Below are 23,919 nucleotides of genomic sequence, written 5' to 3'. Positions count from 1 at the left end.
TTTTAAATGTTTATCTATTTTGAGAGAGAGTGTGTGTGTGTGTGAGCAGGGGAGGGGCAGAGACAGAGGAAGAGAGAGAAAATCCCAAGCAGCCTTCATGCTCAGTGTGGAGCTCAACACAGGGCTCAATCTTATGAACTATGAGATCATGACCTGAGCTGAAATCAAGAGCCAGGCGCTTAACAAACTGAGCCAACCAGGTGCCCCAAGGAAGTTTTTCGAAGGCAAGTAAGTCCTTAGCAAATGTGAAAATAAAAAGTTTCTTGACCAGAGTGATTTCCACAAAATGTTAAATGCAGCACTTAGGTTAATATGTGTCTGAGTATTTAACTGCATCCTTCCAGGCAGATCTCAACATAAAAAAATAAGGAAGAATGGCAAGAAACCTGTTTACCCCAGGAGAGGCTCACTTCTCATCTCAATAGGAATTTCAGTTGTAATAAACTTGCTAAAACTATTTTAGCATGAGAGATTAATTATAATTCTAAATAATGAGACATTTTCTTCTTCAATTGCTCATGATACAACAATTATAGTTGGCAAGCTCTCCCTTGGTCACACTTATAATCTATGACATTAAAATATAGCTGTGGTTTAGTCAAGGCCAATGAAATCAAGCAACTCTGTACTGGGTGTGGAATGAAATGTTACATTAGCAATTCCACTTTAATGAGTTTATCTTAAGGAAATAAAGATACGAGCAAAGATTAATGCACAAAGATATTCATAGCAAGATCTTTCTTTCTTTCTTTCTTTCTTTCTTTCTTTTTTTCTTTCCTTCCTTCCTTCTTTTAGAGAGTGAGCAAGCAGGAGTGAGGGACAGAGGGAGAGACAGAGGCAGGGAGAGGTGCCCCAGCAGGATTTGTGCATAAGAAAAAATTGAGAACAATTCTAATGCTCAATAACGGGTCACTAAATAGATCATGGTACTGCCATAAAAATGATGATTTTTTTTTTCCTGGTGGCTCAGTTGATTAAGCAACTGACTCTTGATTTCGGCTCAGGTCATGATCCCACAGTTCATGGGACTGAGCCCCACATTGAGCTCTGCAATGACAGTGCGAAGCCTGCTTGGGATTCTCTCTCCCTCTCTTTCTGCCCCTGCCCCACTCTCTCTCTTTCAAAATAAATAAATAAATAAACTTTAAAAAAAGACAGATGAGTTTATTTTTAGAAAAAAAAATTTCATATACAGAGAAAATAGTCCAGAAGAATATATGGTATTATTATATATGGATTATACTATGGGTTATAATTATGGGTTATCTTAACTTTCTTCCTTCTTTCTAAGTTTTCTACAATAAATATGTAAAGACTTACATAACTTTATTTTTAAAAACACATTTTATAGAAAAGAATAACAATGTTAGTGGCCAAAATGCTATTTGCCAGATGTTTGTCTTAGATACCTGCAAGCCCTCCTTCCTACTTAAAAAGTCGGGATGGGCTAAGAGGATGAAACAGATAAACCCAACATCTCAGTGACTAAATCCAATGAGAGGTTAGTTTTTATAAATGCGATGGTATAATGCAGCTGTTCCTACGCAGCTCCCTTAAGCAGTTCTTCTCTGATCAGTGACCCAGGAACCAAGGTTCTTTTAACCTGTTGGCTTCACTAGACCCTTTGCATTAGATCAGCAGGGAAGGGAAGAGAGAATTTGTAGGGTTACACAGAAGGTTTTCTTAGCCAGTACCAGATATAACACATAATATCACCCAAATCCATTGTCCAGAATTCAGTCATATTGCGGTGTCTAACTGCGAGGAAGACTGAGAAACATGTAGCTATGTGACTGGAAGGAAAAGAAATTATTTGGTCATCAACTAGCCCATTGCAGCCACACTACCATAACCAAGATGGGCATGACTTCCACATGATCACTCTTCTTGGTACATGGAGGTGAGGGTGAGGCATCCTTCCAAGAAGTAGAAAATGAGGAAATGAAAATTAACCTAGCTGAAGCCAACTCAAATTCATGAAATATATCAAAATCTCACCTCTTTGAGCAATGAACAGGAGATTAGATGGACATTAAAAAGGAGGGACTTCTCACCTATGCCCTATATTCTGGGACTTATTTTTTTCAACCCCCAACTCATGATCACAATACCAGAATGGAATGTTTCATGCGATCTCTGACAGAAATCTGGATTGGCTACATGTAAATGACTGAGGATCTGATAGCACCCAGAACAAATTGGGCTGACTTGAGTCCAACCTTTCAGAAACATGATTGTACCAACAGAGCTGAAAATGTGGCACAAACATTAATTTAGCCCAATATTTTTAAAATTTATTTATTTGTTTGTTTGTTTATTTATTTTAAGTGTGTATGTGTGTGTGCGTGCACAAGCAAGGGAGGGGCAGAGAGACAGGGAGAGAGAGAATCCTAAGCAGGTTCTGCACTGTTAGCGCTTGATCTCACAAACCGTGAGATCGTGTCCTGAGCCGCAATCAAAAGTCGTACGCTTAACTGGCTGAGCCAACCAGGTGCCCCAGGGTAGTCAAATATTTAAGATGAAAGCTAACAAAGTGAAGCACTCTATCTGAAGAATAAGTGTGTGAATAAAAAATGATCTTCAGAAAATCCAGTAAAAGAGCTAGAAAAGAGGAAGAATTTGGCAGTTTAGTCATCACTATTCAGGGAGAGACATTAAATTATATTCATTGAACCCTGTGGCTCTCATGCTTATAAATATTTCACACATATTGTACCATTTAATTCTATAACAACTCTATGAAATAGCTTCTGTTGTAGCATTCCAACAGTTGAGGAAACAGATGGTCAGAGAGTGCAGGGACCTTAAAGCAGGGATCTGCTTTAAGTTTTCAGTTTCTAAGCACTGGAGTCAAAAGTGAACCAATGGTTTCTGACACCAGAAGCTGAGAGGCAGTGAGTTCACTGCATCACATGGGACATGAAAATCATGGTTACCCAAGAGGTGTATCCTATGGCAGGACAGGAATAATTCATCAGGTCCCACCTTAGCCTGAATGAAATATTTCCCCATTCAGTTGTTCCTAAACTTGGGTGGTGTTTTCTGTGAGCTTATAAAATTCCAGTTACCAAGCTCCATCCAACCCCTAACACCTCTAGTAGTACAATTCAAGGATTCATATTCTTACAAAGCTCCTATGGTGATTCTAATATGCAGTAACATTCAGAAATTCATACTCCAGAATCTCCCTTCTTTGGCTCTGATTCATACATTTGAAATATTCTATTGAAAAATTCAGCCATGTGGTTGATGGGATAGGGTATCCTAGATGATATACATAAAATTCTACTCATAGGGAAATTTGTTACTCTTTTGTAAATTAAAAGGTTAGCTTTTAATTTTGTAAATTCATCTTTTAGAAATTTTATCAACTGTCCCACCCCAAATCTGTCCATTTCACTTTGTAGTTTGGGTAGAGGAGCCAACAGTCCAAGAGTTTTCCTGGTATTAACACTGTAAGTTCCACATCCCAGGAGATTCCTCTGGTCAAACTGGTATGGTTGGTAGGGTGACCAATTCATCCTGGTTTTCCTGAGAATGCACCATGTTTTCAAATTGAAGGTCCCATGTGCTGGGAACCCCCCTGAGTCCCAAGCAACCTGTGTCAGTTGGTCACCCTAAGTGGTCACAAACCACTGCCTTCCTATGAGACCCTGCATAGTCTGATAATATCAGACAAATTCTCTATTTTATCATTTACTAAAATATATCTTCCCAAGACTCAATGATTTCCAGAGTTTTTAGGAAATAAGGATTTTGTTCCTAATGAGACCTCATAAATATTAAAACATATAGCATAAGGGTGCCTGGGTGGCTTAGTCGGTTGAATGCCTGACTTCAGCTCAGGTCATGATCTCACATTTTGTGAGTCTGAGCCCCCCATCCTCCTCTCTGCTGTCAGCGACAGCTCGGAGCCTGCTTCAGATCCTCTGTCCCCATCTCACTCTGCCCCACCTCCACTTGCACGCTCTCTTTCTCAAAAATAAATAAAAAACATTAAAAATAGAAAAATAAAACATACAGTTTATGGAGCACTGTAAAGACTTATTCAGAGAAAAGAAACTCCTCATTAAGGATTTCTCAAAAATGGAATGCTCTGTAATTTCCTTACATCCTTTCATAAATAGGACTGAAAAAGCAAACCAAAGATATGTTGCTATATAGGTCCAAATATTAATAGGACGGGATCCAAGAGTCACACCATAAATGTGATCATAGCAATTCCGAGGTTCCTGGAACCTGCAAAAAACTTAATGTCACCAAGTGTTCCTCTCTGATTAGGAGTTCAGGCTTCATTCCCAATCTCTCACATAAGCAGGCTATGTTTCAAATGAGTGACCCAAGACAGTGAGTTTGCCTAATAGATTTCTACTTTGCTTGTGAGATCTTTTCTTTATGCAAGAATGCTGGGTCAGTTGTTTATACATTAACACATTTGAATATTCATAAACAGTATCTGCTTTAATGTTCCCAAACTCTGCTTCATGAATAATTCACATGTTTGACAGCAACCTATGTTATTCAATTTATTTAAAGACTACAATCAATATAGCATGCTGCTCCAAAACATAGCAACCAGTCCTTTAACTATAGTGTGCTTCAAAATATCTTTCCAGTTATTTCTCCATCACACTGAACTACAAATATAGGGTAATTACTAATAATTCTATCTCCATTTTGCATGTCACCACAATCAACATATTGATTGCTTTTTGATTATAATAAACGGTTGGTTAAATTGAAGGTTTGCGATTAAGAATGTTAAGCTCTGATATTTATTTAATTCAGCTGCACCAATTTAGGCTCTACATGGTAATTTCATAAAAGCTATTGAGAATCAGAGTAGTTATTTGAATCAAGTTATAAAGAGAGCCCAGTTTCCCCAGGAGAATCTGGCATTTGAGTAAATTACACCAAGTAGGGGTTTGGTTTTGCCTCTTAGAGTATACAAATCACTCCAGCATTATGCTCATTTTGATATGTAAATATCAAAGCAGAGAAAAACAGGAAATTTTTTTAGGTTAATTTTTTATGTTAGGATTTAAAGAAACGAGTTTCAGAGAAAGAGTAAATGAAGCCTTATTTAAAAACAAACAAACAAACAAACAAAACAACTTTATCCTCAACTGGCTGGGTGAAGAGAAAAACAAGAATTATAGAAGAAATATGACAGAATAGTCACTTTGATAGAGAATTTGAGAGATTATCAAGATTTTGGCTTCAGCCAGGAAACCCATTTCAAAGAACTGAAAACCCTCAATGTTTTAGAATCCCTTAGGAGGAGATACCAAGTTTTTGTATAAACCCAATATTGCAGTTACAAAGAGCAGCCCAAACTAGAATAATCAGTGATTAGAAATTCTTGATAACATCATGAAGACCTTTCATCTCTCCTCTTATTTTCTTTGAATGGCCATCTCTCAACACCTTCCTCATTTATTTAATTAAGAAATAAAGTATGTTCCATCGAAGACTGTGTCCCTCACCTCCACTAACCAAAAACATGAAGAAGTTATACAGAACCAGCTTTCATATTTTCTTAACTCTAAGGCATGTATGTTTTATACTGTAATGTTTCTGAAATCAGGTTGGGTAGTAAATATACTCTTTCCTTATTTTTCCCCTAAAAGCTGTTATTTATTGCATAGTCTCATGATTCATATTGTCTTAAAATGAAACTATGGTACTGTTATTGCTCATGGGCTCATCTAAACTAGATTCCTCTTGGAACTATAATCAACCAGGGCCATGCCTGACTTTGTACAGAAAACTAAGTCCCTCCTATACATAAAGCCACTATGGAAACTAAGTCTTCCAGATGCCCTACTTTTAGTACAACATGGTTCACTTCCATGTCACCTTTTTTGTCATCTCTTCTCTCCTAGACTCTTCCTCATACTATTTTGTCCTTCCTTTCTCTTGCCTCAACCACTACTGTTCCTTCCCATTGTACTCTTGGGAAACTACTTCTTATGCATAAATTCCACAGGATTTTCAACATCACCAAGTGTTCCCTAAGTATCTTGCCTAACCTGAAACCCAGACCTTTCCAAAGAAAACGTCTTGCCTTGACACCCTCTGAAGAGTTGCTTCTTAGTTTGCTATACCTGATGTACTCTGAAGTCAAAAGATTATCTTGACAGCATCTTCCTTAAGCAATGATGCATTCAGGGCATTATTCTTCCATCCTTGAGTAAAATCCTCTTTTCCTTGAAGGCCCAAAGCCTGGCTTTACTATCTTCCCTTCCTCATCTCTCTTATTTGTTGACCTCCTCAAATGTCCCATCATTCACTGTGAACCTTGGCTTTTCATCTATCATCTCCCTCTTTCCCCCAGTCTATCATCATCGATGGTTCCTTCAATGTCTATATGAAAGACCCATCCAGTGCTTCTTTACTTATTCAACTCTAAATACCATCACCTTCACCTATTTCAATTGACATACATTGGGTCTCACCACCACCTAAAATTATTCCACCTCTATATGCCATTACCTGGATAATAATGTCCTATCTTGTTTTCTCATTCTGGAATTCGCACTGTTTGTTCTTGACTCTTGTTTCTTCATTCTCTCTGCATTTACTTTTCTATCTAATCTAGACCCCACAAATCACTTTACCCTTCTCCATCCAGTTTCCTCTACTGCCTTCTTTTTTGATCCTTCCATCACACATGCCCAGGAAAACTCCATGACTGAAGTACACAACCACCTGCCTTTGTGCTTCACACCTAGTCTGTTAGCCATGATGGGAAAAAAAAATTATACAAACACTTATAGTCAGGCCACTCTGAATTCATGCACTCCAAACAGGTTCTCAGTGGATGTATGGCAATCCTTCTGTTGTATGGGTAGCTTTACTCCCACTCTACAGAAATCATTTGAAACTTCTCCCTCCTTTTCTTAATCTATATCCCAGCACTTCTCACTGTCTGTAAGAGACTTCACCTTAAGGAAAATAGAATTCATCATTTGGGAACACCTTCAACTTTGTTCTACTCAATGCACAAATTTACTTTTGTCTGTACCTCTTTCTCCTTCTTTTCTCCATTGCCCAAATGGGAAAGATGTCCTGCCTTTTATCCAAATCTACTCTCTCTACTTGTAATCTGATCTCATTTGGTTCTACCATCTCTCGATATTGTATCTTCACTCGTGCCCTCACACTACTGCTCTCCTGAAAGCATTTAAACAGGCCCTAGTATTTCCCATCTTAAAAAATACACCCATTCTCAACTCCACATCCATTCAGGCTCTCTCGTCCTTCAAAAAGGTATCTGCTCACTATCTCCTCTTCTTCACCTGTCATTTATTCCTTGGCTGCTGCAATCTTGGCTTTTCACTCCACTGAAGTGACTCTCACTGAGATTCCAATCCATGTTGCCAAATCTAGGGGACTCTTGCAAGTCTGTATTAGAGCTCTGTGGCATTTGACCATATTAACCATGTCATTCTTTTGAAGATCTCTTCCCTGGGCTTCTGTAAAGTCATGGTCTCTGTTTCCTTTCTGCTTCTTTGGCCACTTTTTTTCAGTCTCTCTCTTTAAAAAAAAAAAAACTTTTTTTAATGTTTATTTTTGAGAGAGAGACAGAGCACAAGCTGGGGAGGGGCAGAGAGAGAGGGGAGACACAGAATCTGAAGCAGGCTCCAGGCTCCAAGCTGACAGCAGAACCTGATGTGGGGCTTGAACCCAGGGATTTCAAGCTCACGACCTGAGCTGAAGTTGGATGCTTAATCAACTGAGCCACCCAGGCACCCAGTTATTAACCTCTTTCTGTAGTCACCTCTTCCTCTGTCCAACCTGTGAATGTAGATGACCCTCAGAGCTCTGTTTTGGACCTTTTCTCTTCTACACTGAATGATCACTGCTATTTCTATGCCTAAAGTATCATCCACACTGTGTCAGTTCAAGTTTTCCAAGAAGCATCCACCAAGATGTGATTAGATATGCAAGAGATTTATTGGGAGAAATATCTGTGAAGGATAAAGGAGAGGCAGCAGAAGTAAGTTGGGAAAAGAATTTAGATCATGATATCATTTCAACAACTCACCTATGAAAGAAGAGGGTAAAGGAAAATCAGTAGGAAGAGTCTCAGACTGCCATCGAGTTCTAAGACAGTTTCAGTCAGGCGCACAGGGAATCCTGGAGCCAAAGTTGCCTTTTAAGTAGTCCTATGGCTAGCTGGGAAGTGTGGCCTTGGTGTGAACACAGTGCAGGATTCAAAGGTTGGGGGAGAGGTGGTCAGCTGGGTCTGTCAGTCAAGTGTGCTTCTCAGACCAGGTTCACCTGAAGGAAGTCTGAGCACCGCACTTTCATAGCTATCATCAATATCAGTAAATTTCAACCTTGGCAGAGCTTCAGAATCCTGATGGAGCTCTTTAAAAACATATGTATCTAGATTCTGCCTCCTGAGAATTTTGATTTAGTCAGGCTTAGATGAAGTTAGACATGTTATTTGCAAAAAGCGCCATAGGCAAATCTGATTCCTAGCCAAGTTTGGAAACAAAGATCTTCATGTTGATGGCTTGAATTGATCTATTCAGGGTAGGTCTCCACCTTGAGGTCCATACCCATATAAGCAACAGGTCTTTGCATTTGGATGTCCCAAATTAAAGTCAATATAATCTGCCCCAAGTGTGCTCCTTTTCCTGATTTCCCTACTTCAGTGAATGCCAATACCTTTCAGTGGTCCAAACCAAAAGCCATGGCATCCTAATTGATCCCTCTTTCCCTATTCCTCACTGTCTCTTACTCACCAAGTCCTGTTGACTCTGCCTTCTTGATATTTGCTGAATATCCCTCTCTTTCCTGGTGTCACTATGTTAGTTTAAGCTATCATTCTTGCCCACATTCTTGACCCCTCTAATTCATTCATTACATGACAGCAAGGTGATCCTTCCATATTTGGTGATGTCACTCTATTGTCTCCTCATGGCCTACCAGATACAGTCCAGAATCCTTTATATATTACACAAGGCCCTACACATTTGAACCCTTGTTTATCAGTCCTGCCTTAATTCTTGTCATCATCCTGCTTCCTGCTGATCTATTTGGAGTTCTGGGAGATCTCTAGGCACTTGTTTCAGCTCTAACTTCTTCCTGGAATATACTGCCTACTTCCTTTCCTTGCTAATTCCTGGTGTCTCAAGGCTCCATTTGAATTCACTTCCTTCTTAAACCTTCCTTAAGGCCAGTGTCTCTTTCCACTTCCACCAAGATGAGTTGATGTCCTTGCACTCCCATCACATCCTACCATTGCATGTTTCACAAAGATTAATGTGATCCTTGAGGCTGTGAATGTGCCTTCTTCAATGGTACATCTCCAGGACTTGGCACACTGGAGCTCTCAAGCTGAGGTACCTTGAGGTTATGAGCCGTAGAAAGAGCACAGGCTTTGGATTTCACCATGGCCTATTTCTGAATAACCTTGGCAAACACTTAAACTCTTAGACCTCCAGTCTTCTCATTTGTAAACCGAAAAATATCCCTCTGAATTGCTAAATAGATCATCTATGTAAAGCATGGTGCCTGTCATTTGGAAGTATACCCTAAAATTCTAGTTTTTTTATTCTCTTCACTTTTGCAAGATCTCAGTTTAACACTTCATCTAATTGAATCTGATCTGTTTCCCCCTTAGAGCTGTTTCCTTCCTGTATATTAGACCATCTTCCCACAGCTCATCCACGCAGCTACCTTCCTCTTTTCTTTGATTTCTTCCATGAGCCAATTCCTGTACCTCATTGCTGAGGCAGACACCACTAATGGTTTTTGCAGAAACCGTGGCGTCAGACACAGCAGCAGATCCATAAGTTACTGCACATCCATGTGAGCAAAGGCTAGGGCTTGAATCCCCAGGTGGGAAATGATAAATATAATTGCTGAAGTGGATACCATTAATGGTTTTTGCAGAAATCATACTGTAAGATCCTCCATCATATGGACACATGAACTCCCCCAAGAGCAACCAGGATAATAAATTCTGGTGTATCAGAAGTTCTTAGCCAGATCTTGGGCATTAAAACACAACCTCACTTAAGCTTTTCCTAGGGACAAAGCAAAAGCTAGGTAACAAATCCTTCTCACCCAGATGTTCTAAAAAAAAATGACTTATGACTCCTGTCCTACATAGATTAATTAACTAACTAACTAATTAAATCTGCTAGTATTTACTGAGTACCTTCTAAGTACTAGGCACTGTGAATGGTCTAGGGATAAATACAGTTGGGAACTGAAAGCAGCTTAGCACAGTGGCTAAGATCATGGGCTCCAGTTCCTGTCTGCCTGAACTCAAATGTAGGCCCCATACTCATTACTTGTATGACCTTGATCAGCAAGCTGTGGTGTGCCTTGGTTTTCTTGAATGTAAATTGAATATATATAATAGTATATTTCTGATAAGTCTTCAAAGAATAAATGCATTAACACATGTTAAGATTTACTTAGAGCAGTGTCTGCCACTGTATAAATTTAAATATGTTAACCATGATTATTGTGGGAACACAGAGGAAGGGTATCCAGCCTAGGCTTGGAGACCAGTAAGGGCTTCCCAGAGGAAATGATGTCTAAACTGAAACTGGAAGGATGATGGTAGGTGAAGGAAAAGATTATTTAGGCAGGAACTGCATATGCAAAGCTCCACAGCACAGTGACAATGATCCACAGGGGAAAACTGTTAGAGCTGCTGGGTTATAGTGCATACATGTGTACGTGTGTGTGCGTGTGCGTGTGTTGGAAATAGGGGACCTAGAGAGAGAGAGATGATAAAGGTAAGCAGGTGTTCCCCCTGTCCTCCATTTGTCCCTTCTATTTAAATTCTCCTCCACCCTACTCTTTGTCCCAAGGCTGACTACTATGGACTACTTTTGTGCCTCCTTTGTTTACTGACTCCCAGTTGTTACCTGGCCAGAGAGTAGCCCTGGAAGGCCATCAGAAGGAGGGAGGAGAGTACAGGTGGGCTTACTCCTTGGTGCTCTTCCCAGGGAGCCACAGCTTCTTCCAATCACCCTTCCTCACCCACAATCTTTCCCAGGCATGAGGAAAGATTCCCAGCCCAAGAAAGCACCTAGGGAAGGAAGTCACCAAGCCTGATATTCTTTGGATCTCTGGATATTTCTAACACTGACTGGATGTTTGCAACCCTAGCCCAAGGGTCAGCCTTAAGGAGCAAAGAGAAAAAAACTCTCTTTCTCTTTTCTTAAATATTTTATTTTATTTTATTTTGTTTTACTTTATTTATTTTATTTTATTTTATTTTATTTTATTTACTTTATTTGTTTTTAAGTGGGCTCCATGGCCAATGTGGGACTCAAACTCATAACCCTGGTTAGGCATGGCCTAACCATTTGATGGAAGTAGTATCTGCTTTGTACTATGACACTCACCTCTTTGTTCTAAATACCTCAGGAGGGGCTCTAGAGATGGGATCCATAAAGTGAGTTCGCCCCACAGATTATCTAGGACAAAAATACATTGGTTTAATATGCTCATGATATTTTACCTGTTACACAAAGATTAGCAATAATGTGTATATAATGCACTATACAATTCCTGGCATGTAGAAAGCACTTATACAGTACCTGTTACTATTTTGTAAGTTAGAGATAATGGCTGATGTGATTATCATAAATTCTTAAGAAGTGATTCTTCAAAGCTCTCTCTACTGCACCCAGATGAATACAGCCCCACTTTCACAGCCTTTCTTCTTTTTCAGTTTATGTTTTTTAACTCTGTATCTGGATTCTTTTGTGTGGAGCTATCTCAATCCTATTATCACCTGCCAGGCTAATCTGTTGACTGTTCTGGTTTCCAACACTCTTCTGCTCTGCCCTTGGAAACACATCTCCAAATAGGAATAGGTCAACCACTGCAGCTGTCCCTGATTCCAACTTGCAAAGCTTTCAGGAATAGAACTTCCTCAGGGCCACCTGAACTTAAACCTTTGCCAGGCCTGAGAGCTGCTGGCACTACCAAACATGGCCTCTAGGGGCACTCGGGTCTCTCTAGTCACCAGAGCTGCAGTGGGCAGGTAGATATCACAGGAATGGACGCTTTTACATGAAACAAGTTCTTGATCCTAATGTAACTAGAAAAACACTAGACTGGTTTTATTTGCACAGTTCCCAGGTTCTGTAGGGTATGATAAAATATTTGCAAACCTGACAAATGAATAGTATCTAGAATACATAAGAAAATCTCAAAACTCAATAGTGAAAAACAAACAATGCAATTAAAAAATAAGCAAAAGACATAAAGAGACATTTCCCTGAGGAAGACACACAAATGGAAAAAAAAAGCACATGAAAAGATATTCAACTTCATTAGCAACTAGAGGATTTCAAATTAAAACCACAAAGAAATACCACCATGCACGGCTAAAATCCAAAACACCGACGGTACCAAATGCTGCCAAGGATGTGGAGAAATCCAATCACTCATGCAATGATGGTGGAAAATGAAGAATGGTACAACCACTCTGGAAAAGAGTCTGGCAGTTTCTTTAAAAATGAAACAATTACTATACTACCCATCAGTTGCACCCCTGGGTATTTACACCAGAGAAATGAAAAATTATGTTCACACAAAATGTGTACACAAATGTTTACAGTAGTTTTATTCATAATAGCCCCACACTGGAAACATTTCAGATGTCCTTCAAAGAGTAAATAGTTAAACAAATGATGTTACACCCATATCATGTAACACTACTCAACAAAAAAAGGAAACAAACTACTAATGCGCACAACTTGGATGCATTTCCAGGGAATTATGATGAGTGGGGGGAAAAAAATGCAAAAGGTTACAGAATATATGTTTCCATTTATCCAACATTTTTGAATGACAAATTAGAGAAATGGAAAACAGTGATAGGTAGGAGTCAAGGAACAGGGTAAGTGGTAGGAAGTAAGTTTGATTACAAAAAAGCATTGTGAGATATGTGGTAATGGAAGTATTTTGTTTTGTATCTTGATTCTATCAATGTCCATGTCCTGGTTGTGATACTGTTCTATAGTTTTGTAAGACTTTACCATTAGGGATAAGGGGTAAAAGGATTATGGAATCGCTCTGCAATATTTCTTGCAATTGCATTTAAATCTCAAATTATCTCAAAATAAAAAGTTTAACTTAATAATGGAAAAACACTATTTAAAATTCAGCAATTGTTCAATATTGGCATAATTTACTAATATTGATCATTAGTTACTTTGGATTTACCTGTTATGCCCCTAGTTTCTTAATGTGTGTTTATTTTTGAGAGAGATAGAGACAAAGCGTGAATGGGGGAGGGGCAGAGAGAGGGAGACGCAGAATCCGAAGCAGGCTCCAGGCTCTGAGCTGTCAGCACACAGCCTGATGCAGGACTTGAACTCACCAACCATGAGATCATGACCTGAGCAGAAGTCAGATGCTTAACTGACTGAGCCACCCAGGCTCCCACCTTTTATGCCCTTATTGAAATCATTTTACTAATTTAAATATGACCAAACTCCCTACCTCCAACCCACACACACATGCACACACATGTACACACATTTACCTAAATATTAAATACTCCTACTCTGCAGGTCTAGTGTGGTGCCTAGCAATCTATATTTCTAGTAATCAGATAATTTTGATACATACTAAAACACTTCTTTAGGTGAAATTTGGTATCTTTCCCTTTCATTCTAAATTAATATTCCAAAGTCACCTATAAGTGATCAAGCAGTGTCAGTGATAGGACAGCGCTTTGCCAAGCAAACATCTTCCCAGGAAGTCTGGCTCCTGCTATTTCATAGGACATGTTTCCTATTGGAGTGCATAGCCTCCTACTTCCTGTGTGCATTAACACCATCTTTGCTCACCTCTCCAGACTGTATAGGTGACCCATTCAGTTTCACCTGGAGGAAAAACATGGCATTGAGAGTCTTGGGTTCAAAATGAAGGTCTCTTGAAAAGTACAGATGTTCTGACCTTAAAATAAAACCCCTACCATTACAGTTCTGGATCCTGCAAATGGTAAAGAATGAGAAGAAAGTTTCCTGTCAAAACAAAAGCTCTGGACTCCATGTAATCATATATTCTTGTCCTGGGGTAAAGGTTTGCAGCTAAGCTAAGGGATATCATTTCCTCCTAAAATCTATTTAAGGCAAACAGGGATTTAAAAAGACACACAAGTTACCTCTGATACCAAATAGCAAGAATTAAAACCTGCACTAGACAGCTGCTTGCTTCCAAAAATGTCTTGGCAGGAACACAGCTGCAACTTTTCTGAAATCTGAGGAATCAAATTCAGAGAGAAAGTTGGGGGCTAAAGAATCAAGACTTTAGAATACCAAAGCATTAGAAAGTTGAGAGGATTTTCATCAAGTAGGCAAGTAATTCATGCCAAATAAATCCATGTCAAGGCAGAGGAGCAGTGCAATGAGGCTGGGAAAGGGAGATAGATACACTTTTATATCCTAGCACTTGAAGACATTTCCAACATACTTCATGGCCAGGTGTGGACTCTTCTATCAAGCAATTGGGCTTTCTCCCAGAGGACAAAGAGATAAACTGTATGTTTTCTTCTCTCTGTTAGAGGCAGGTATGGAAGAATGAACATGGACTGAACATTCCTGAAAACTCCACTTGGTTTTTGTACTGGCCAGAGAACTCGGTTTCACATAATGAAGATTTGGGATAATTAAGCAAAGTAGGAATTAATCATAAGGAAACTTAAAGAATCTAGCTCAGAAAAGGAGTGTGAGGGGCAGCTGGGTGGCTCAGTCGGTTAAGCCTCTGACCTTGACTCAAGTCATGATCTCACGGTTTGTGAGTTTGAGCCGCACATTGGGCTTGCTGCTGTCAGTGCAGAGCCTGCTTTGGATCCTCTGTTCCCTCCCCAGCTCGTGAGTGCAAGAGTGTTCTTTGTCTCTCCCAAAAATAAACATGAAACAAGGGAAGGAAGAAAGAAAGAGAGAAAAGGAGTGCAGGGGTGCCTGGGTGATCCAGTTGGTTGAAAGGCTGACTTTGGCTCACGTCATAATCTTGCATTTGTGGGTTCAAGCCCTGCATCAGGCTCTGTACTGACAGCTCAGAGCCTGGAGCCTGTTTCAGATTCTCTGTCTCCCTCTCTCTCTGCCCCTCCCCCACTCATGCTTTGTCTCTCTCTCAAAAATAAACATTAAAAAAATTTTTTTAAATAATAATAAAATAGGGGCGCCTGGGTGGCTCAGTTGGTTAGGCATCCGACTTTGGCTCGGGTCATGATCTCATGGCTTGTGGGTTCGGGCCCCGCGTCGGGCTCTGTGCTGACAGCTCAGAGCCTGGAGCCTGCTTCGGATTCTGTGTCTCCCTCTCTCTCTGACCCTCCCCCGTTCATGCTCTGTCTCTCTCTGTCTCAAAAGTAAATAAACGTTAAAAAAAATTTAAAAAAAAATAATAATAATAAAATAAAATGTTTAAAAATTTTTGAAGAAAGAAAGAAAGAAGAAAGAAAGAAAGAAAGAAAGAAAGAAAGAAAGAAAGAAAGAAAGAAATAAAAGGAGTGTGAACCGCGGTGGGCTAAGCAGTTAGGCCCACTGCCAAGGTCATGCCAGCCTGGTTGGGTGTCAATGCTGTTGCAGCTACTACTGCTATAAACTGAACGCTGCCAATGGCTCTGCTACCATTGAGTCCTGAGGGGCACCACTGTTGTCGACATCACTAGGGAAGCCATCTCTTCTGAGAATAGGATGAATCAGAATGAAAGGTCCTAATGATTCAGGACCTCCAGAAGCGTAGCCTATAAATTTGTATTTTAAAACATAATCCTCAAAGTGATTTTAAAGATCTCCCGATTTGGGTAGCAATTACTTAAATATGGAACACTAGTTGTGTTATTGTTCTTCTCAAGGCTTTCCTGTTTGTTTCATGTTCAAAATTACTCAATGGCTTATTACTACCTATGGAAAATGAGGTTCAGATTCCTTAGGCTGGCATGCAGCACCCCAGGTTCTCTGGCCCTACCCCATTTTTCCAGACATGTCCCCCTCTCTCCTCTGTGTACCCAACACAGCAGTCCCACTGGACTACCTTGATCATTCCACAACAGTGCTGATACTCTTCTTGGCTCTGCTCCCATTTTTACCTGCTGAAATGTCTTCATTTTTCAGGTCACCTCCACCACAAGTTTTCCTTAACTACTTCTCAGCTTTCTCTGACACATGTCTTTTTCAATACATCATATTATGACACTGACATAGATTTCTGACATATATGGTATTTATAATAATAGATAATAACCTTTGCATCACCTATTATATATACAATAGTACCTGATTCATAATAGATATTCAATAAATATATAAACAAGGGATGCCTGGGTGGCTCAGTCAGTTGAGCATCCAACTCTGGATTTCAGCTCAGGTCATGATCCCAGAGTCATGGGATCGAGGCCCCGTATCAGGCTCTGCACTGAGCGTGGAGCCTGCTTAAGATTCTCTCCCTCTCTCTCTCTCTCTCTATCTGTCTGTCTCTCTCTCTGTCCCTCTCTCCCATTCACGTGCATGCTGTCTCTCTCAAACCGAAAAAAAAAAAGTGTGTGTGTGAGTGTGTGTATATGCATATATATACAATATAAACTATACACACACTCACACACACACACACACACACACACACACACACACACAAGCCATTTTGGGAAATTTTCCAGTCAGATTTATAAAGTACATTAACCACGATAAATGTCTCCAATTAGGGGCAGAGCTGGCCACAAATTCTGGTGTTCTAAACAATAGTCCATTTTTCACATTTATAGATCATGATTCTTTAACACGAATGGATGATCACACTAAGTCCTCTCAACTACAAATGTTGCTTATACTAAAACAACTGAATATCAATACAACTATGTTTTACATAGTTAGATCATGCCCCTGCCCTCAAAAGTTAAAATTAAGAATGTCTATTAACTTAAAACAAATATTACACAAAGATCATTCCTGTCTGTGGTAGCCAGAGATAAATACTTCATTGTAAATATGTGGCAGTGAATTTGACTTAGAAAAGTCCAAAAACCAAGTATCTACTTTTTTAAGGGCTTAACCACAAAGAAAAGGTTGCTCATTTACCTCCCAGGTCAAAGTTTGAAGGCTGAGAGTGATTGGCACAATGGTGTGGTTAAAAAGGACGAAGGACTGAGTTTTGGATTTCATTTCTGTGGTCACCTTATTTCAGAGAGCCATTGCTGTGAAATTATAAACAAAGTACTTCCATTTTTCTCTGTATCTTGAATGTTTCTTCTAACTAAATTTACAAAACCAAGTCAAGCCAAAATGAAAATAAAAAAACAAAACAAAGCCCTTAACTCCTTTGCTTTGACCTGGCAGATCAGAACTACATAAACATAGAGGTGAAATAAGTGTGGGGAAGGGCTTTATTGATGGAACTGTGAGGTGGTCAGTGAGTCTGGAGATTCCATCCAGAATTCAATCCATACTCAGGAAAGGATTGTGAAAAAAGCCTCAACATAGGATGATCCCATGACTCTTCATTTATTCAACAGACATTTACTACATGTCTGGCACTGTAGGTCTTGGGGTAAGTAAGACATAGTCTGTCTCCTCATAGAAATTATCGTTCAGTGAAGAAAATAACTAACAAATGTTTGTACAGATGATCATCCTGCTGTGGTGACAACAGTTCCTACAAAGGAGATGCACACAGTGTATCCTGAGATTGTGTAACAGGGGTCCCAACACCAGCTCACTTCTTGGCCTCTAGACTTTTAGTATTTACCTCTACTGTTTGTCCTCAGTTTGCTTAGCTCTTCATTTTACTCATTAGGTCAGTCCTGTCTATTCCAGCTCCCTCTTCTCCAGAGCTCTGGCAAATCATTACACCTGTGTCACTTTTATGCATCCAGAATTTGGAAAAAACAATATTATTTTCTGCATAGTACCCTAGTCTGGCCAGAGCTAATTAGAAGAATTATCATCGTGGATGATCCCAGACAAGATTCTTTAGATTCCTATCATTCTAAAACAGAATCTGCATTGTCTACAGAAGGTAGTGTGGGAGGCCTGCATTAAATGACAGCAATCCATGGCCCCCCCGCCCCACTCCAGGAACCACCAACAGTCCTCTCTCTTTCCTTCAGTGGCAATGGGAGTGTCATCATAGCCTCTATGAGATGATGCCTCATGTAAAATGCTCATAGACAGGTTTTTTCCTGCTGCACTCTCTGGGGGTTGGGAGCATTATCATTGCTCAGGCATATTTACTCAGGCCAGTATCTATAATCTTGACCAGCTAATACAATGCCCACAAACTGATAAAGTTCTTGATTTTCACATTAGTTTTTCTTATTTCCTTTTAGGTCATAAATATGGAGACCTGCTATGCTCAAAGATGCCCAATTGTGAACATCAATCTGTGGAGAGGTAAAAGTGAGGATGAGGAGGATCAACAGAGTTCTGTACAACCCGTTTATGCAGTCACACAACATTTGTTCACCCTTCTACATACCCTTCTGGGTTTCATGCTAAAGAAGATTCAAGGTGAGAAAGATACAGTTCCAATTTCTAGGCAATAGGTTCGACTGAGCTGAAATAGAAAGATCACCTTCAAACAATAATATTGATGGTAAAAAAAAAAAAACCTAACAAAAAATTTTAATACAGAGTTAAGCTTGAAAGCAAGTAAAGGAAATTCCCAGGTGCTAGGGACACAAAACAGGAGTTGGAGCCAAACCCCTTAAGAAAATATTGACAAATCAATATTAGCCTCAGAGGCCAAGGACTATAATATTAGTGGTTTCATGGAGATGAGAGGTGAGGATTTGAGCTTCCCACAAAAACCAGGCTCACAAGGCCACTCTGCTCATGATAAAGAAATGGAAGGACACTGACCACTGACCAAGGAAGGGTCAATGAAGATATTTATCCGCCAAGGGAAGGTGGCATCTAACAGAAATCAGAACCTCAAATCTGTGTCACAAGTGTGAGAGGCTATAAATTCAGACTATCCTGTGGAGATGTGAACACCAAACCAAAAGATTAACCTGGAAACTTTTCGAGAGCCACTGAAAACTTTAGGACTCTAGAAGAGGTATCATATAACTATCTTGAAGAGATGTCCACCATATTGAGAGTCCCCAAAACCACGCTGAGGTTCAGTGATTTGCTAGGAGGACGCACAGGACTTAACATATAGTCATACTCATGGCTAGGATTTATTATACTAAAAGAATACAATGTAAAGCATAATTGGCAAAGAAAAAAAGCATATGGGCAAAGTTCAGGGAAAACCAATTACAGTTTTCCAAGAGTCTGCTCCCAGTAAAGTCACATAAGACACATTTAATTCCCCTAGCAAGGATTTGTTACAACATGTGAATGTTCCCAGAGCACCTGGGTGGCTCAGTCGGTTAAGCGTCTGACTTCGGCTCAGGTCAGGATCTTGCGGTCCCATGGGTTCGGGCCCCTGTTGGGCTCTGTGCTGACAGCTCACAGCCTGGAGACTGCTTTGGATTCTTGTCTCCCTCTCTCTCTCTGCACTCCCCTGCTCGCTCTCTCTCTCTCTCTCTCTCTCAAAAATAAATAAACATTAAAAAAACAAAAACATGTAAAATGTTCTCTACCAGGGAAGCTCATTAGAAACTCAGAGTCTGTTAATTAGGCAGTTGGTCAGGTAGGCATCCTCTCCCTATCTCATACCCAGGTGCAAGACTCTCAAGAGGAAAGTAAGCGTTCATCATAAGCCTAATTGTACAATTTAAGTAGAGAGAACCACTCTGATCAGTCCTGAGAATAGTGGGACCACTCCTAAAATCTAAGTGTGAGATATAGAACCACAAAGACATCTTAAGTATTCTTATCTATCACACACCAAAAAGCTAACTATGTGATATGATGGATGTGTTACATAACTTGATTGTGAGAATTCTTTCACAATGTGTGTATATATATATATATATATATATATATATATATACATATGTATATATATATATATATATACATATGTATATGTATGTATATATATATATATATATATATATATATCCAAAACATCACATTGTATGCTTTAAATACAATTTTGTTTGTCAGTTATACCACAATAAAACTGGGGGCAAGGGAGGGGGAGCAAACATAAACAAACCAACAAAACCCAAATCCATTTCTGTTAGTTACAACCAAGAATCTTGATGTATATAAGAACAATCTGGGGGCACCTGAGTAGCTCAGTTGGCTGAGCGTCCGACTCTTGATTTCAGCTCAGGTCATGGGCTCACTCTCCATGAGTTTGAGCCCCACATCGGGCTCTGCACTGACAGTGTGGAGCCTGCTTGGCATTCTTTGCCTCTCTTTCTCTCTCTCAAAAATAAATAAATAAACAAACATTAAAAAAAAAAAAAAAAAGAACAATCTGAAATATACTTTAAAATAATATATGGGCTCTGGAGCTTCAAGATTTTTGCCACCTGGTGGGAGAAACATACACATAGAGACCTAACTATATATAATTTGGAAAATGCTGTAACAGACACACCTACAAAGCACTCTGCAAACCCAATGGAGGGAGTCTTTTTGTTGTTGAGTGGAGCAGGGTTCCAGGACAGGCTTCCCCAGGAACTGACAAAACAGGAACTGAGTGTCTAAATATCCATAAGATTTCATCATGCAAAGAGGAGAGGGAAAAGATTTGTATTTAAAGGGAAAGTCATGATCAAATGTACGGTAGGAGGAAGCTGAGTCTGAAGATAAATTAACTTAGGGTATCAGCACTATTACATTTAAGTTTGAAGAAAAAATAGGGAGGGTATCTGAAGAAGGATAAGGAAAATTAAGGCAGATAAGTAGGTAGAACTAAGTTCTATAAAACCTTAAATTGACATTCCAAACTATTTGAACATTATTCTTGTTGGATTTCTGTCACTTTTAGAGCCAAGGCATATCGGACCATCACCTGCATGAGCTGGTGGGAGAGGAGTGGGTCACTGAAATGAGGAATGGATTGGAGCCAGAGGGCAATCATCCAGCCCCAAGGCTAGTCACTGAAAACAGGACAAAAACCAGTAAATTATTTTAGGTTTAAAGAGCCTTATTCAGATAAAAGAACAAAGAGGAAACAAAAGACATACTGGAGAAACAGAAAACAATTAGCAAGATGATAAATTTAAATCTAACTATATCAATAATTACAACCCTAATTAAAAGACAGAGATGATCATGTATCAATTTTGGCTCATCAGTTGTGTTATGGACTGAATTTTGTCCCCTGACAAATCCCTTTCTTGAAGTGCTAATCCAGAGTGACTATATCAGGAGATACGGTTTTAGGAGCTAATTAAGGTTAAATGAGGCCATAAGGGTGGGGCTCTAATTCAGTAGAACTGTGGCCATATAAGGAGAGGAAGAGAGGTAATCTTTGTCTCTGTCTCCCTATCAGTGTGTGTGTGTGTGTGTGTGTGTGTGTGTGTGTGTGTGTGTGTGTGTGTGTGTGTGTGTGATTTTACCCAGAAAAGGAAGAAGGCGTCATCTACAAGCCAGGAAAATGGCCTTCACCACCAGTGACTGAATAGACTGGGTCCTTCGTCTTGGATGTCTGTTTCCAGAACTGTGAAAAATAGTATCTGTTGTTTAAGCTACCCAGTCTATGGAATTTGTTATGGAAGACAAAGCTGAGAAAAAAATGCAACAAATGTACTACATTAAGGCAAGAAGTCAATAATAGGGAAACTGGGGTGCAGGAGTAAAGGGATCTATGGGAACACTAGTAGTTTTCACTTAATTTTTCTGTAAAGTCAAAACTGCTCAAAAAAGATAGTCTATTATTTTTTTAAAGGCAGAAATTGTCCAACTGGTTATAGAAGCAAGATTCCCTATATAGCACATATAAGAAATGCACATTATAAAGACACAAAAGGTTAAAAGAGAGAGGACAGGAAAAGATATATCAGACTAATGCTAATCAAAATAAAGCTGAAGAGCCTATATTAATATCAAGACACAAAAGGTTTGAAAGCAGAGAGTCTTTCCAGAGACACAGAAAGTCAATTCATAATGACAAAGTGTCAACCTACCACAAGGACACAACAATCTTAAACATTTATGCAATAACAGAGCTCCAAATAAACATAAAGCAAAAATGTACAGAACTGCAAGGAATAGTAAATAAATCCATAATTATAGTCAGAGATTTCAATAACCCTCTCTCAAGAATTAATAGAACAAATAAAGGAAAAGTCAGTAAAGCTATAGAAGACTTGAACACTGTCAACCAACTTGACCTAGTCAATGATTATAGAACACTGCATCCCTAAACAGCAGAAAACATACTCTTTTCAAATGCATACACAATATTTACCAAAATACATCATATTTTGAAGTCTTGACAAATTTTAAATGATTCAAGTAATTGTATATTTTATGACCAGTGTGAAATTAAAAATCAACAACAGAGGGGCGGGTGGTTGGCTGGGTGGCTCAGTCAGTTGGACGGATCATGACTCAGGTCATGATCGCATGGTTCGTGAGTTCGAGCCCCACATTGGGCTTGCTGTCAGCCTGTCAGCATGGAGCTCACTTCAGATCCTCTGTCCCCCTCTTGATGCCCCTCCCCTACTTGTGTTCTCCCCAAAATAAATAAATATTTTTAAAAATCAATAACAGAAAGATCTTTGTGAAATCTCCATATACATTTGACCCTTGAACAACATGGAGGTTAGGGACGCTGATCTGCCACACAGTAAAAAATCCACATATAACTTTTGACTCCCCGAAACTTAACTAATAGCCTACTATTGACTGGAAGCCTTACTGATAGCATAAACAGTCAATTAACACATATTTTGTATGCTACATGTATTATATACTGTAAATATAGCTTATTTATACAATAAAATAAGCTATAGAAAAGAAAATGTTATTAAGAAAATTGCAAGAAAGATGGGAATGCAAGCTGGTACAGCCACTCTGGAGAACAGTATGGAGGTTCCTCAAAAAATTAAAACTAGAACTACCCTACGATCCAGCAATTGTGCTACTAGGTATTTATCCAAGGGAAACAGGTGTGCTGTTTCGAATGGACATATGCACCCCAATGTTTATAGCAGCACTATCAACAATAGCCAAAGTATGCAAAGAGCCCTAATGTCCATTGATGGATGAATGGATAAAGAAGATGTGGTATACACACACACACACACACACACACACACACACACACACACACAATGGAGTATTACTTGGCAATCAAAAAGAATGAAATCTTGCCATTTGCAACTATGTGGATGGACCTGGAGGGTATTACGCTAAGTGAAATTAGTCAGTCAGAGAAAGACAAAAATCATATGACTTCACTCATATGAGGACTTTAAGAGACAAAACACATGAACATAAGGGAAGGGAAACAAAAATAATATGAAAACAGGGAGGGGACAAAACATAAGAGACTCTTAAATATGGGGAACAAACAGAGGGTTACTGGAGGGGTTGTGGGAGGGGATGGGCTAAATGGGTAAGGGGCACTAAGGAATCTACTCCTGAAATCATTGTTGCACTATATGCTAAATAATTTGGATGTAAATTTAAAAAATTAAATTAAAAATAATAAAAAAAGAAATTAAATTACCTTTGCAATTCAAAAAAATAATTGCAAGAAAGAGAAAATACATTTACATTACTATACTGTATTTATGGTAAAAAATCTGTGTATAAGTGGATCTGCTCAGTTCAAACCTGTGTTGTTCAAGGGCCAACTATAATTGGAAACTAAATAGCACACTTTTATTTTTTTATTTTTATTTTTTTTTAATTTTTTTTTTCAACGTTTTTTATTTATTTTTGGGACAGAGAGAGACAGAGCATGAACGGGGGAGGGGCAGAGAGAGAGGGAGACACAGAATCGGAAACAGGCTCCAGGCTCCGAGCCATCAGCCCAGAGCCTGACGCGGGGCTCGAACTCACGGACCGC

The 23,919-nt window shown here is 39.3% G+C and overlaps 2 long non-coding RNA genes across 5 annotated transcripts in view; one reads left to right on the top strand and one right to left on the bottom strand.

Moving 5' to 3' along the window:
* Positions 1-6,653: 6,653 nt before the first annotated feature.
* The window catches only part of LOC132681371 (uncharacterized), a 122,443-nt gene continuing 105,177 nt past the window's right edge, over positions 6,654-23,919 (bottom strand). The window contains exons 5-6 of one of the 2 annotated variants that reach the window (XR_013556721.1): positions 11,382-11,453; positions 6,654-7,539 (exon numbers count right to left, since the gene is read on the bottom strand). This is a non-coding gene — a long non-coding RNA (uncharacterized LOC132681371). The remainder of the gene's footprint in view (positions 7,540-11,381; positions 11,454-23,919) is intronic. The other variant, XR_013556720.1, reaches the window with a different exon arrangement.
* The window catches only part of LOC144616891 (uncharacterized), a 43,913-nt gene continuing 37,419 nt past the window's right edge, over positions 17,426-23,919 (top strand). The window contains exons 1-3 of one of the 3 annotated variants that reach the window (XR_013556717.2): positions 17,998-18,228; positions 18,320-18,500; positions 20,887-21,159. This is a non-coding gene — a long non-coding RNA (uncharacterized LOC144616891). Of the gene's footprint in view, positions 17,542-17,967; positions 18,229-18,319; positions 18,501-20,886; positions 21,160-23,919 lie in introns of those variants that run through there. The other 2 variants (XR_013556716.1, XR_013556718.2) reach the window with 2 other exon arrangements.

This window comes from Panthera onca, chromosome A1, assembly GCF_046562875.1.
Source record: "Panthera onca isolate mPanOnc1 chromosome A1, mPanOnc1 haplotype 2, whole genome shotgun sequence".
In the NCBI taxonomy this organism is placed as follows: domain Eukaryota; kingdom Metazoa; phylum Chordata; class Mammalia; order Carnivora; family Felidae; genus Panthera; species Panthera onca.
This window is presented reverse-complemented; position numbering and strand designations above follow the sequence as displayed.